Source organism: Mustela nivalis (assembly GCF_964662115.1).
Source record: "Mustela nivalis genome assembly, chromosome: 6".
Lineage (NCBI taxonomy): Eukaryota > Metazoa > Chordata > Mammalia > Carnivora > Mustelidae > Mustela > Mustela nivalis.
Window position 1 is genome coordinate 59,867,227 of NC_139025.1, and position 12,232 is coordinate 59,879,458.

At 48.0% G+C, this 12,232-nt stretch overlaps 1 protein-coding gene across 7 annotated transcripts in view; it reads right to left on the reverse strand.

The window, feature by feature from the left end:
* The window catches only part of TTC6 (tetratricopeptide repeat domain 6), a 222,677-nt gene extending 222,310 nt beyond the window's left edge, over positions 1–367 (reverse strand). For all 7 annotated transcript variants that reach the window (XM_082737772.1, XM_082737774.1, XM_082737775.1 and 4 more), the window contains exon 1: positions 254–367. The gene's annotated coding sequence lies outside the window, so the exon portion shown is untranslated. The remainder of the gene's footprint in view (positions 1–253) is intronic.
* Positions 368–12,232: the final 11,865 nt, after the last annotated feature.

Consider the following 12,232-nt stretch of genomic DNA (forward strand, 5'->3'; position numbering starts at 1 on the left):
TCCTTTCCCCACAGCCTGGTCGTCACCCTATCTTTCCGTTCCACCAGGTTTTCCCTCTTTCCGAGGGCATCGCAGCCTGCTCTAGACCCGAGACCCTCTCCAACCCCAGCCCTGTTTTCTACGCTGATTTTCTCGGCGATTAGTGTGGATTAAAGAGGCAGAACGGGAGACGACGATTGCTCCGCGCCAATATCGCAGCCTCTTCCCACAGCCTCCCAGACGAAGTCCCCAGCGTCCCCAGCCGGTCTCTCACCCGCCTGCCGGGACGCCTCTGCTCCCATTCAGACCGCGAGAAGGTGGACAGTGCCTCGGCCCGGCGTTATATCCCGCCCGCCTTCCGGGGGGCCGAGCAGCCGGGTGGGCTCGGACAGGCTCTACTGGAAGGAAGAACGCGCTCCGTTGCTCGGCAACAAGCAGCGCGTCCTCCGCCGCCTCGCGTCCGCGCTCTGACTCTTGTGGATCCCTCCGCGCTGTGGGTCCCAAGCCGGCGGAAGCCGTTCCAAGGGGCGCCTTTGGGGACCACAAGCCAAAACTTAAGCTGAGCTGGGCTTTTGCTGGGACTCTTGCTAGTCGCAAAGAGCCTCCTGGCCTGGAGTCTCCTAGATCGGCCGCTTATGCCTCCTTTAAACCAACTGCTTACTTGGCACTCACGTTCTTTATGCATTTAAACGAATTGTGCTAGAGACATGAGATTCAGACTTCTGGAGAGTTCATATTATACTCCTAGGTTCAGCATCGTCAGAGTTTCTGATGTCCAGAGTTTCTGATGTTATAAGAAGCAATAACTGGCATTCTCTGTTGAAGTTGAATACACACATACTCTATGACCCAGCAATTCCACTCCCAATAGGAATGCATGTAAACATGCACTAAGAAACATGTGCATCAATATTCATAGCAGTTTCATTCATGATAGCTAAAAACTGGTAAATAACCAAATACCCATCAAAAGTAGGGTGCATAAATTAATTGTGGTATATTCATAAAATGCAATAAAGGATGTGAACAACCTTCATCTGTGTAAAACAACATAAATGAATCTCTATGAGCTATTATGCCAAACATAAGGAGTATACACTATATGAGTCCATTCATGTAGGGTTTATTTTATAAATTTTTTATTTAAATTCAATCTAGTTAACATCTAATGCATTATTAGTTTCAGGGGTAGAATTTAGTGACTTATCAGTTGCATATAACACCCAATGCTCATTATATCAACTGTCCTCCTTAATGTCCATCACCCAGTTACCCCATCCCCCCACTCCTCCCAACAACTTTCAGTTCCTTTCCTATAGTTAAGAGTCTCTTAAGGGTCTCGTATTGATAAGCTTTTCCTCCCTCTCAGTTCCTTTTTTTTTTTTTTTTAAGATTTTATTTATTTATCTGACACACAAAGAGAAATCACAAATAGGCAGAAAGGCAGGCGGTGGGCTGGGGAAGCAGGCTCCCGGCTGAGCAGAGAGCCCTATACAGGACTTGATCCCAGGACCAGGAGATCATGACCTGAGCCGCATGCAGAAGCTTAACCCACTGAGCCACCCAGGCGCCCTCCTTCTCTGTTTTTATCTTATTTTATTTTTTCCTTCCCTTCCCCTATGTTCATCTGTTTTGTTTCTTAAATTCCACATATGAATGAAATCATCATATAAGGTTTAAAAAACAAGACAGCAAAAACTATAGCACTTGCAGATGCATGCTCAGCTGCTGTATTACAAAAAAAAAAAAAGTAATAACAGTAAGAGTCAAAATAGTGGTCATTTTGGGAGTGGAGAAGGTGACGGTGATTGGTGGACACAAAAAGGAGGAATCCTGGGATAGTAGCACTATTCTGCATTTTAACCTTGGTGATAGTTGTTTGACTTTTCTTTTTGTGATAAACTCCTGTTTTCTATTTTGTTTATTTTTCTGTGTTATATTTCACTATTATTTTAAAAACCAAAAGAAAATCCAATTAAATGCCATCATGTAAATGAAGGTGTTTTGCTCAGTGCCTGGCATTCAATGGCCCCCAAGTGTTGATTTTATATTGATCTACTTTCTACCAATCTCTCTCTTTCCAAATACTCAGGCAACTAATAGATGAGATCACGGAAGTGGCAGGTAAAATCTTCTGGAAGTCATCCCTGAGACTGATGCTTCACAGAAATTCAAAATAGAAGCATGCTCTGCAACATAATTCCCTGGTGCTGGGCCTCAAAGCAGCCCAGTTGTGCAGAAGGATGCACTCAAAAATTCTCAGGCCTCCCTCAGGCAGCTCCCACTCTCCAGACACAGAGCCCAGTAAGGACACCGAGTTTTGCCAACTGTGCCAGTTGCTTTGCTCCCTGGGATTCTGCAACCTCTTCTGTAAAATGGAGATAATAATCTTACCTCAAAAGTTTGTTGCTTTACTCCCCAACATAATGAGTTTTAAATAATTGCTGAGTGTCCACAAGACGAGCAGCATTTTACAGAGAAAGATCTGCTGTCCCTGAGGTTTCACTACACCCACATCATGTACCAAGGTCTTGTGGCTACTCCTTGAGGGCAGTTTTGCCCTAAGTGTGGAAGTAACCCCTCCAGACAATAAGTGCATCACTTTCCTTTGCTAATTAAAATAATGAGCAAATAACTAACTTAGTGTGAATTGTTCTTGAACCATCCTGGATGCTGCATAAAAATAATACATAGGTCATATTCCTAAAATAGAAAAATTTTTAAACTAATGTAGCCCTGAAACATGTTATGGTCAGGAAGCAATTTATATGGTAAATAAACATTGTTCATTAATGCTTTTATAATACAAAATGGTAACAAATATTTAGATATTGATACCATAGGATAATACATCCATGAGCTAGATACTATTAGCTTCATTTTATAGGTAACTTACTGATGTTCAAAGAGATCAAGGATTTACCTTTGATCTCCTAGCTAATAATCAGTTCTGAAGAAATATTTATGGCCAGTAGCAGGTATAGATAACACTTATAAACATTAGGAACTGTAGGTCTAAATGAAAGAAAGAGAGAGAAAAACAGAGAGAGAGAGAAGGAAGAAGGGAGAAGAGGGAAGGTGGAGGAGGGAAAAGGGAGAGGGAGGAGGGGGAGGAGAGGGGGAGAAGGAAAGAGAGAAAGAAAAAGGAAGAAGAGAAAGAATACTTAGTGATCTAAAGATATTTTAAATTCGTTGTTGATATTGTAATGCTTCTGTATGAAAATGTTAATACTCTAGGTTCTGTTTTATAGAAAAGGGCATTAGACTCAAATAACAGCATAAAATTACTCAATCATTGAAACACTATGATTTCACTTAAGTTTTTGTCACTCTTAAACCACCACCTACTAGTCCTCTTGTCCTCTAATTTTGGAGCCTTCTATTGGGTTCACTGCATAGCAAGTAAAGGAAGACCCAAAAATTCAACTTCCACACCCTCAAAATACCCTCCTAGAACAAATTCCAAAGTTCTCCAAAGAGAACTCAAGCCTCTTCATAATTAGGACCCTTCCAAAGGTCTTTTTGGAAAATAATAATTAAATGTATAACTTGACTTTATATTATGCACCAAAATAAATTCCATCTGGATGTAAGATTTTGTTATACATAAGAGTAGCAGTTATAGATAAGACTTATAAACATTAAACCATAAAAGGCAGGAACTCTGGTTAAAATATTGATGGTTTTTTTAAAGTATCTATGTGTTGAAAAATAAGCAGAATTATAATGCAAATGAAAACCTGGTGGAAAACTCGCAATATTTATGACAAACATGGGATTAATATTCTTTAGATGAAAAACAGAGAAACACTCAAAATTTTTAGTTTATTAATTGAGGTGTGGAAAGGCAGTTCCCAAAAGAAGAAATATTTATGGCCAGTAGAAATATAAAAACATTCAACTTCAGTAGTAATCTCAGAAATGCAAATTAAAATAATGCTATATATTTTTTGCCAATCAAATTACAAGGTTAGTAATAGCGTTCCTGCATGGTACTGAAGAAATAAGATCACTCATAGATGTCTTTGTTTGTTTATTTTTAAAGATATTATTTATTTGACAGAGAGAAACACAGCGAGAGAGGAGGCCTAGCAGGCAGCCTGATGCAGGGCTCGAACCCAGGACCCTGGGATCATGACCTGAGCTGAAGGCAGACGCTTAATGACGAGCCACGCAGGCACCCCCACTCATAGATTTCTGCTGCCATTTTGCTAGATGTCATTTGCTAGATAGCCTTCATTCCTGCAGCACCATTGCCCGGACATTGCCCAAACCCAACTGGAAGCCCAAAGGCAAGGAAAGCTGGACGATATGTGCAGAGAACAGAGGCAGAGAATTGAGTAGAAAGAAGAAGGGGCTAGAGAGAAAAACAGAGAATAACCAGAAAAGTCTATTACCAAAGTTGCCTGTACTGCTTGAATCCACAGACACTAACGTCCTAAAACAGCTTCTCCTGCCTTAAGGTCCCCCCCCCCCACAGCATTGCTTACCCTCAGCCTTCTCCTAACACCCTGCTCACCCATCTTACCCCTAGGTGATCTACTTAACATACCTCAGGCCTCCCTCCTGACCCTAAACTCTGACTTGATTCTAACATCTGAGTTTATGGAGTTCAGAAAGGGACCTGTGGGAAGCCACCCATCACCCTTCCCTGGGGTGCCTCAAAAAGCCAGGCCTGATCTCAGGGTTTTTAAGGTAAGATAAAAATAGCAAGCACTGAGCAGAAAGAAAACTCTGTGAGTAAAACTATCCATTTGAAAAGAAGATACAAATAACACTAATAAGCCCAGTCCAAAGCAGGTGGACCTGGCTGAGAATTAAGGATTTATTTTTCTAGGACACAGTGGCTGGTATTTAGCATTCCAGTTACCCTTTACACTTCCAAAGGGCTTTGCTTAGGTGTTCTCCAAGTATGGTAATGCACTAGAGACTTTGCTGAGTTTGAGGTCAAAACCATTCCTTTTCTAAAGGTAGGTATGTAAGACTGTTGGATGTGCTTTGTAGCCTAAACATTGAGCTTAGAGAACCAATGCCTGGTTTAAGCTTAGAAAAACTAACAGCTCTCCCTGAGTAAGCTGTAAAAACAGAAGCTGCATTTAGCCAGAAACTGCTCGCAGCCTGAGATTTCTGTGTACCAGCCCACTTCCCTGAATGCACCTCCCCCGGACCAATCCAAAAAAAAAATTAATCAGCTTTGAAGATGTGTGATTTTTCTGTTCTCCCGTAAAGGAAATATTTTATTCTATCCACCCGGTTCTGATTACTAAATGAAACGGAATTCAAAAATTTATTAGAGCCTTGTCCTCAGGACCTTCTTAACCCATCCAAGCCCTGTCTGAAATGTGGGTTGTTGTTCATGTGAGTCCCAGGGATCCACCCTGAAACTCCAGTTCTTCTAAGCCCCCTTAGTAGGAGAAATTAAGCAATTCATGAATCTTCACTTCAGCAAATGGGCCTGTATCTGGCAAAGTCTTTTGTGATTTGGTCTTTTCAAATACAATACTGTTCTTTTTTTTCTTAATGAAGACTTGGCACCCCGCCAAGTTTTCTTGCACATGCAAGATAATGTTCAGAGTCTTTAATATTTGAAGGACCCATGGTAAGCCCAGCATGTTTGGTTGATTTTAGTTGGATTCCCAGGAATTCCCCCCTTTTTAAGGGCATCTATGTCAAATAGTTCTTTAAAACATGGATGGAACTTTCCTTGCTGTAATGTTATCTTGGGTTTTGAGTATTTTAGGAAATGTCCTAAGTGATAATCCTCCAACTGACCCTAAGTGGTTTCTTCTTCTAACTCTGTCCATAAGAGAGGAAGTGGCAAAGGAGGTCCAAGGGAGAAGGAAGAAAATATCTAAGTGAATCAAGTGTCCTGTCTTCTCTCCATGCCCCCCAAGTTCAGATGCTGAGGACAGAATGGCCTCCCAGAAGGCCAGACTCACTCCCTTCATCTTCCAACTGAGCTGCCTGCTGGATCCAGGCCCGGGTCTTGGGTCTTGACTGAGGTTGCCATAGCCAGGGCAGTGTGCAAGTCTACCATCTCGGGGACCCTTGAGAATCACACACTAGCTTCTGAGGCCCGACCTCTACCATTAGCCACTCCCTAGAAAGCGGCCCCCCAGGTCGAGGAGATTAGGAGGGGATTCTAGGCAGGGTCCCCATGGAAGATGAGAAGCAGCCCTTGAGAGCTGCCAGGCATTCAGTTGCTCCAAAGAAGCTCCCCCCTCTTCTCCCAACTGTAGCAGGAGGGACTACAAGGTCTACGGAGCTAGGCAGGTGATCACCAGCAAAAGACCTCTAAGGGGAAGGGGCGAGGGCGCCTAGATCTAAGGGTCGCATTACTTGTCACTAAGTGTTCAGCACCCAGCACCGCCTGGGCTCCGAGAGCTCTGCAAAGGCTCTTTGTATTTGTTACAAGTCAGTACACTTACTCTGTACTCAAATGGTATGAGATAGGTACTAATAAGCCCATTTTACAGTTGAGACAATGGAGGCTCAGAAAGAACAAGTCTCCCACAGAGAACAGAATGAAATCCAGATCTCATTCCAAATCCCTTGCTCCTAAGCACAAACACTACAGTCCCTGTCAACAAACAAGCCAGGCTGGAGCTTATTTGGGTAAAAAGAGAGACAATCTCAGAGACCCTTAGCCTCTGAGGCAGCAGCCCTGCCCAGAGGCGTGAGCAGAACACTGTGCAGCCTCCTAGCCTAGGTGGCTTTGCCTGGGCTTAGGAATTGCAAGACGCTCTCTGCTCTCTCCTATGGATTGCTGTTTTTGGAGACGCTGCGAAGTGAAAAACGGAAAAGTTTTTGCCCAAAAGTTACCCTGAAACACATAGAACACAAAACCAGAGCAAAAGGGAGGGAACTCTTCCTGGGGCTTGTTCTCTCAGCGCCCTGGGCCCCTCAGGAAAAGTCGCTTTGCCGCTCCCAGAGCAGAGCCACCCCCTCACGCCCATCACCCTAGCAGGTACCTTCCTAAGTTCACACCCCTTCTGGATTCCACCCTCCAAGGCAGGGGGGTGGAGGAGCTGATGGGGGAGGGAGGGACGGGGTTGGGGGTGATCAGGCCTGACTGTGACTCCAGCCCCTCCAGGCTTCCTTCCTACAGTTGACCGCTGCTGGAACCAGATTGAGTTCAAGCTCTTTTGGAAAAGGAGGAAACTGAGGCCCGAAGGATCTGCCTGGGTTTCCCAGGGAATTTGATGTCGAATGGTTGGACCACGAATTTGTGACTGGATCGCCGCCAGGCTCCTGACCACCTACCGCTGCCCACTGCAAGCCCCGGTTCCCATCTCCTCATAGCCTCTCGTCTCTTCGGATGATGGTCTGGTTTATTCCCATTCCAGCACCTGCAGCAGTTTTAGAAGCTTCTGCCCCAGTGTAAACTGACCTTCAACCCGAGCACTGTGCTTTATTTATTGAAACCACTTCTCTTGGCGGGGTGTGAGAGGAGGGTCACGAAGAGGTCAGAGGAGTCTAGAGATTCACAATAGAAGGTATTTTGGCGGGGAGGAGGCCAGTGGGGTGAGGAGAGTGGGATCCATGCCACCAACTTCATCATTGAAAGCATTGAAAGAAAAACCTACATTGGATCTGCTAGTATCCTAAGTCTCCAAGGCGAGTGGGGCTCGACCTGACTTCTGAGGCCCTCTCCCCTGCAGGCGGTGACCCAGGTGCAGGTGGGGAGCGGCCAAGGGCAGAGAGCATGGTCTGAAAGGAGTCTGTGGCACAGCCCCCAGGGCAGCCTCCCAGTCGCGGCTGAGCCCCACACCACCCAGGGCGGGTTGGGGGGAGGGGGACCCGACATCAAAGTCACAGATGCAGCTGCGGTTTGAGCTGCCAGGTAGTTTCCCCAGTGACAGCAGCCCAGAAAAGGCGGCAGACCGGCTCCCTCTCTCAAGGACTGCCACGCATGCTTTCATGGCAAATAAAAACTTCGGGAGGAGAAGTTGACACGAGAGGTCTCCAGTTAATACCTTGCAACAACACGGCAGGTTTTGAGAGGTTGGGTGGACCTTTAAGGAAATCATACATCACACAGGGAAAGCCTGTGGAATAAAATGGTTTAGATCCTAAAGACAGGGAGGCAATTAAGGTAAATGGCTGATAATTTCGAGCGCACTGCCCCCACTCAGGCCCGCTGAGTGCCTGGCACCTGGGAGGATCCCGTGGGACGGACTCTCACTTCGCAAACCCGGACAGACCCGTAGCCCGCTTCTTAGGCGCCCTCCAGCGCTGGGGTGGAAACGCCGCGCGCCACGTGCTTGTTAGCCCAGGCACACAACCCCGGACTAACAGCTCTGCTGCAAGGCTTTTCTTTCTCACTGCGTGGGCTCGGCTTCATTTGCTTGCCAGTTTAAACATATTATTCAAACACGGACGTTTCCTTTACAGCTCCTAGTGAAACATTCTGCTTGATGGAAAGTTGATGGGGTTCTTTAACTTTTTAATCAATATCTGCTATTGAAAGACTCTGCTGCTGCCTTTTCACAAGGCAGCAAAAGTGAAATATTTGCCTTTGGTCACACGTTGACCGCCCTAGATAGGCAAATGGTGGTGGTGGTGGGGGCGGGGGTTTGCTGCTGATTCTGCCTAAGTCCAGAAATCCATGAGGTGAGTGCACTCTGACTTAGTCATGTCGCCTGGATGATTTTGGTTAAAATCAAGCGTCACTGTTAGGATAAGAGTCATGCCCAGTGGGCCTGGAAGCTTAGGGATTATAGGGCTTCGAGACCCTGGCCTTTCTGACAGAAGAATCTGTCCATCCATTCACGCTTTCCTCTGTTGGTCCATTCATTAAACAGCTCCCTGGCCTAAGACGGGTCCCTAGGGTCCTCTCACTTGGAGACTTTGGAGTCAAGTGGATAAGGTTTCTAGGCTCCAGCATCTTTTTCCACCTGATACCAGCTTGGCCAGCATCTGGATTGGGGCAGTTAGTTTATTGATTGAGTCAACAAATCTTTATTGAAAGTCTACTGTGCTCTGCTCTTGCAGTGGGGACTGTGGGCCCCACCCTCAAAGATCTTCTAGTCCAGTGGGGGAGACAAAGAAAGAAAGAAAAAGAAAATGACACAAATAGAATATGCTGTTCAGAACAACACAACCCTGGCAGGAATGTAAATTTAAGACATGGACCGAAGGAAAAAGCAGAGCTCAGTTGATGGTGGATGCCTGCGATGTTCTCACCAAGACCTAGGGAAGCTGCGCTGGACACCACAGGTAAAGCCTAATGTTGGCAGCTGAATTTCCTTACTTTGATCCATTTACAGTAGGCGTCCACCATGACTGCATTCAGAAAGCTGTTAAAGCTCCTGCAAATTTTGCTGATATCCCAGCAAAAAGGAATGCAAAAAGGAGACCTCTTTCTAGTGTTTCTGTTTAGAAGCAAACTCACTACAATGTGAGTTTTACTCTGTGGCCTATAGGACCAAGAAAATCAAACAACTCCAAACAAATGCACTATTTTTAAAACAAAACTTTCATCTGATGCTAGCTCTGTAATAGCTGCTGGACGTCCAGAAGCAGCCACTCACCAGTGTTTTCCAATCGAATTTTAATTTTAAATAATGAATGTAACCTCTCTCTAGCCATGCCAATAAATTGGCAGTTTTAAATTTCAGGGGGAAAATCAGGAAGACAATACAATGAAAAAAGTTTGGCTAGAATGCATCCTTACCCCCCCTCATATGCAGAATATGATTTATATTGTTGTTACAAATGCATCCGTTAAATACAACTATGTAAATTTGAGGGTAATCACATTTGAATAGCTAAAGTTAAACCACCAGGGCCAAATGAGGGGCCGTGGGAAAGCTCCTGGTCGTGTGTGTGTGTGTGTGTGTGTGTGTGTGTGTGTGTGGTGCGGGGAGGGAGGGAGAGATGGGTGGATTGGGGAGCTGGAGTTCAGGGACTAAGAAACTAAATACTCATTCACCATTGGGGAAGGATTTAGGTTTAAGATGGCAGCCTCCAGAAGAGAGATGATATCTATAGAGTTCTCTGAGGCTCTGGGTTTCCATCACTGGCTCCCTATTAGCCCCAGCTTCTGCCAGTGGGGTAGAGTCAAATTCCCAGGCTTTCAGGCTCCCAGCTCTTGCATCCTGGAACAACGGGTGGAGAACATGCTGGGATCTCAAAGCACCTATCTAGTCTGTGGCAAACAGCGGGGCCTCAGTCACTCTAGTCCCTCTCCACTCTCAGAACGAAAATTTGTTATGCTCCTCCCTAATTTTCCAACTCTTTATTTGGAACATCATTTCCAGTCTGTCTTCTAGGACACCAACCCTAGCACTTCTTAAGCGGCTAGAGGAAATTGTGGGCAACACTGAGCAGATACAGCGCTGAAGCGATGCACAGGGGTGAGGAGAGACTAGCTCGGACTAGGCACTTTCCTCGAGCTGGCAGTGATAGCAGAGAATAATAAAGCAGTCCGTAAATCGGAGAACAGGCTGCCTAGAGATGCGCGACGGCCTGGGAATCCAGGCCTGGGCAGGGGCGCCACGTCTGCCACCCAGGCCTTAAGGAAGGGAGGTTCCCATTCTTTGCGGGTACCCATGGGACCCTTATTCCCTTCAAGGCTGGTGATTGCCCAAGAGGGCAGGTCGCCCTTCCCAATCTTTCTCATTTGAATACATGAAAATGCGAGTTGATTTTGGCAGGGCAATGCTAGCTCGGGGCCAGAGAGACGGTTTTGTCGCCCACGGGCAAGGCTGGGTAGGGAGCAGCTCCGGCTCCGACATCCGGCTGCGGGCCAGTCAGGCCTGCACCCCAGGCCGCTCAGAAGCCCCGCGGCGGCTCCGGGAGCAGTGAGGGAAAGGACAAACTCAGAGATAAAGAATTGGGATTAAAATGTTTCAATAGATCCCCCCCCCCCCCCCCAGTACAAACACCCGACCAGGCTTCGGCCGGGATCCTGAGATTTCTCCGCACGAAACTGCTGGACGAGGCCGATTAGGTGGTCCCAGGGCCAGGGCCCCTACCTACTGCGGGTCGGATGCCTTGTGAGTTTTGAATTAATTTCTTGATGAGTAACATAATGATAAAAGGAAGGGCAGAGAAAGGAAGATATGAGAAAACAAAAAAAGAGGAAAGGAAAGAAAGGCCGTGAAGGAACAGGAGCTCGGTGTTTCTGCTCTCCTGGCCCCTGGCGCCTCGACTGGCAGCGGTGCGCCCCCGAGTCTTAGGCTGCCGCGCCTCCCGCGTGGCGGTTGGGAGGCTGAAGGCGGGCGCCGGGGTCCGCCCTCTCGCGGCGCCTGGGCCTCTTCCCGGGCTCGGACACACACCTCGGGCGGCAGAGGCCAGTCGCTCGGAATTGCAAACAGCTGCTTTCAGCGTCCCAGGCCTTCCTCAGTCCTAAACCGACCTGGGTCCCAGTCCAGGTCCGCTTTGAGCCCCGTGGAAGACAACAGGTCTTAGTTTCCTAGCATCCGATTCTCGCCCTCGGACGGATTTAAGCTTCTCATCTGGGTGGCAGGTGGGGACCGGAGAGCGCGGACCACCCTGTCCCGAGTGGCTGGGCCCGCAACAGTCGAGAGCTGGCCACAGCCCCCTGGAAGGAGGGAGGCCGGCGGAGACAGGGGATGGACTAGGGAGAACCACAGAGGGAAGTCCTCGGGAGGCTCCAGAGGGCACCACAGAGGCCCGACGCCCCGGGTCCTGCTCTCTGCACACCCCGCGGTTCTGCTAAACGGCAAAGACCCCGGCGCCGCCACAGACAGCTGGCTGGGCCCGAGGCCTGAGGAGCGACCTGTCTCTAGCCGTCGTCCCCCTCTGCTTCTCCCTTGCGCCGGCGAAGATCTGCGGAAGGGGTCCCAGCCAGGTAATACTGGAAAGGGGAAGAGGAGGTGGCCTCGTTTGGCCGGCGAAGATTGTACCGGCGGGTGCCACAGCCAGACTGCGCCTGGAGCGCAAGTCTCCAAAGGCGGAGACGGCGCAGCTTCCGGGAAGGGCGGAGCCGCTTCCTCCGCCCAAGGCCACCTGGACGACCCGCGCGCATCACCTCCCTGACCGCTCCGGCTTCCTCCGCCTGGGGAGCCTGCCCTCCCCTCTACCTGGGCCGCCCTAGGCTCGCGCAGACCGGTCCTAGCCAGGGGAGTTTGGCCCGGGACGCCCCCGGAGACGCCACGTGGCTGCCCTCGTGGCCCCTATAGCCTCGAGTCCACCCAACCTCCCGGAGGCTGAAGACAGGTCCAGTTCCCCGGAAGGCAGGGCACAGCCTTCTGAAAGGCGTAGACAGGGCCTATTTGGGAGAAGA